The sequence below is a fragment of the Nannospalax galili genome, unplaced genomic scaffold (assembly GCF_000622305.1).
Source record: "Nannospalax galili isolate Female #2095 unplaced genomic scaffold, S.galili_v1.0 scaffold2584, whole genome shotgun sequence".
NCBI classification, from domain to species: Eukaryota; Metazoa; Chordata; class Mammalia; order Rodentia; family Spalacidae; genus Nannospalax; species Nannospalax galili.
In genome coordinates, this window is record NW_008350822.1 from 115,934 (window position 1) to 120,014 (window position 4,081).

Below are 4,081 nucleotides of genomic sequence, written 5' to 3' on the forward strand. Positions count from 1 at the left end.
GCCTCACATTGTTTTTTCTTTTGTTCACTTTCTCTTTTCTTCTCAAATATATAGTGTGTGTGTGTGTGTGTGTGTGTGTGTTGTGTGTGTGAATGCACTAGGCAGGGGAGAGTAATCATGTTTCAGATGAGGATATCTAAGTACATTGTTGAAATTTGCAAAACTGCAGTTCAAAAAGGAAACAAAACAGAACAAAAACCTCAATGAGACAGTTTAGAAAAATATCTTTCCCTTATTTCTTCAAGCTCGTGGAGACTGCAGCTCCCCTTTTATTTTCCCATATCATTCCATCTCTGCCTTCATTGTTCAAACTGACTTCCCCTATTCTTTCTGTGACAAACTCTCTTGTTCATTCTCTTATAAAGACACATGATCATATTCAGCCATACTGGTTTAATACAGGGCAATTTTACACCCTGAATATGCTTCATTTAGATTCTAAGGTACATTTTCATATATTCTTAACATCCAGAATTGGAATATGAATATGTGTCCTTTTTGTCCTATACTGGAGTATGTTGTACATCACTCATCAAAGAAGCTTCTTTTTGCAAGAGATGGGGGTTATAACTGAATTCCACAACTGGTCACAGAGAATAGAATATATGTCTGAGAGATGCCAAACACTAAGCGACAAATCTACACTGGAACCTCTACCTAAGACTCGTGGAACATGGCAGAGCAGGGAATAGAAGAAAATATAAATGTATACCTTAACTCTTACCAGTAAAGCTTACTCACACAACACAGCATGATGCATACAGAAGGCCACACTGGCTAAGTTTTAGAGAATAAGAGACTGCAGATAGTGTGTCCCTGAATTGGACTCCTATATTAAACCTTACCCAACTATGGCTCAGGAAACATTGTGGAAGAAGGGATAGAAAGATTGTAAAAGCCAAAGTTGATACATAAGCATAAGAAAACAGAGGCTAGGTGCTGGAGAGATGGCTCAGCAGTTAAGAACACTGGTTGTTCCTTCAGAAGATCCGTGTTCGAATCCCATAACCCACATAGCTAATAACTGTTCGTAACTCCAGTCCCGAGGGATCCATCAACCTCTTCTGACCTCCATGGGCATTGAACGACAAGGGTTCACTTACTTACAAGCAGGCAATGCACACATACACATGAAATAAAAATATAAAATAAAATAAAGTAAACAGAGGCTTTTGGATTACTGGGAAAACGCTCATTGAACTTCCAACAAGGGTTAGAGCAGGCACAAAAGCCCTACTCAATCAGACAAAAAAAACAGTATTGAACAAGGGAAATGGGCAGTAAGTCCCAACCCTAGCTGAGGAACTATTGGCAACTGTTTACTGCAGGGTGAGGGAATGACCCCAGATAGGCTGGCTAGATTCCAGTAGATTAACGTGCACCAAGGGACGTCTGAGTACAAACACTTTACACAAGAGGGCTTAATATATATGACATAATGCATAAAATCCAGTGGAAGCATTATGCGGGGGTGGGGGATGGGGTAGGAGGTCGAAATTTGTTTAAGATCTAATGTATGAAGAACTTCAAAATTCAATAAAAAATTTTAAAAGAATATTTATCCTTACATACATCTATTAATTGTTCCATCCTCTCCAACATAAACATCAATAACTTCACTTTGCCAACTATACCAATTACCATCAATGTGATGCTTTAGCTGGACTCAAATAGGAGGGCTCTGACAGGGATTTTCTTTCAGGATGGCTCTGTCACCATTGACTTGCAAGAGGAAGAACATGACTAAAGATGCCTCTTAACCCTCTGTGTTGAAACACTTTCTGCAGAGAACAGCCATACTCTATTATTCTCCGGACATACTCTTGCTCCTGTGTCTCTCAACCCTCAAGGAGGTCACAGTTTTTTCTGGCTCAGACACAATTCAACTCTGCCTCCCATAAAACTCCTTCCTATTTACTTAGGGCAGTGCAAATGCTCAGGATTAAATGAGCTGAATAAATTGTTTGAATTCCATATGATAATCAGTTTTTTGAGCATATACTAGCCTTAGGGAAGGCAGAAATTTCTCAATTATGAATATTATAGCAGGTTTGGTTAAAGATAACATCATATTAGCTGTGGTGTCACATGCCTTTAATCCCAGCATTTGGGAGGCAGAGGCAGGTTGATGTCTGTGAGTATAATTCCAACCTGGTTTACATAGTGAGTTTCAGGCCAGCTGCAGTTACAAGGAAACCCTGAATAAAATAAAAATTTAAAAAAATATAGCATCATATTATGTTTTATGTATGTTTTATTGAATTTTGGTGCATTTCATACAAAATATCTTAATCATCTCCCCCATCACCATCTCCAATGACCCAACCACATTTTGTGCATTTTGCCATATATATTAAGATAAATTGAGTCAAGCTTTTGTACTCAGTTGTTCTCAGTGCAAGTTAATCACCTGGAGTCAAATCAACTTATCTAGAGTCATTGCCTTAAACAATATCAACTCTCCCTTACCCATTAGTAGTCAGTTGCCAATTGTTTTTTGCTTAAGGTTGGGACTGATCAATCAGAAAAAAACCCAGCATGGAACTAGGGAAACTGGCAGGAGGTAGCATCATTGTAAAGAGAGCTTTGCCATACTTAATATGCAGGGTACATTATTAAAGTATAAGGCTGCACCAACATAGATTAGAGTCGATTTACATGATTTTTCTATAGATTTACTCATGTGTGGGACTGTACATGAGATTTAGAAATCAGATACTTAGGAAGAGGTAAGGAAAAAAAAAAACATCAGGTACCTACCTAAGGGAGCTGAGAGCATCAGGAACCAAAACCTGGAGTTCCCAAATCTATCTGAAGATAACAGGGTATGAGGTATAAAGCAGGTGTGCTCTATGGGAGCTTCAAAGAGCCCTGATTTGTACTATAGGTTTTCCTTACAGCACAGTTAACAACAGTAGGTTAGACAACAATTACCTGCATTAAGGCATTCAAAAGTAATTCCAAAATTTAATGATTACATGGACTTCCATTTTTTTCAAATGAGGATATGAGTAACAATTATATCAAAACTAGGTGCCTCATATGTTAGGATCTGAATCATTTATTAAATAAGGAGAGATATCCAGTTTGTGCTTCTGAAACTAAAAAGGAAGAAAGAGATTTGGTTGCAGAGCAGATGGTCTGACTCTTTTCTTCAAAACCTCCCAGACACTTTCCAAAACAGGATGTGCAGACCCCTATGTAATAAGACAAAAAATCCAGCATAGAACAAGGGAAATGGGCAGTAAGTCCCTACCATAGCTGAGGAACTATTGGTAACTGTTCATTGCTGGGTGAGGGAAAGTAGATCTTCATTACCAGAGTGACTCCAGATAGGCTGACTAGACTCCAGCTGATGAACGTGCTCCAAGGGGCAACTGGGTACAAATGTTCTACACAATAGCACTTAATATATATGACATAATGCATAAAATCAGGTGGAAATATTATGCATGGGGTGAGGAGTGAGAGGGATGAGGTCTAAATTCAATTAAGATCTAATATATGAAGTGTTTGAAATCCCATTAAAATATAAAAAGAATATCTATCTACCTTTCATATATCTATCTGTGATTACTTCATGCTCTCCATCATAAACATTAATTACTTAACTTTGCCAGTTACACCAATTACCATCAATGTGATGCTTTGGATGGACTCAAATAGGAGGGCTCTGATAGGGATATTCCTTCAGGATTTCTCTATCATTGTCTTGCAGGAGGAAGAACATGGCTATAGATGACTCCACCATCTGTGTTGAAACCCTTTCTGCATAGAACAGCCATGCTCTACTAGTCTCTGGACACTCTTTCTCATGAGTCTCTCAGTCCTCAAGGAGGACACAGGTGGTCCTGGCTCATCCACAACTCAATTCGGCCTTCCATTAAAATCCTGTCTACTTACTTCTGACAGTGCAAACGATAAGGGCTAAATGAGCTGAATAAATTCTTTGAATTTTCTTTTTAAGGTTCAAGATGAAGTTTCAAATATTTTGAATATATTGATGTGATAATTAGTTTTTGAGAATATAGTAGTCTTAGGGAATGCAGAAATTTCTGAATTATGAACATCATAGTCATTT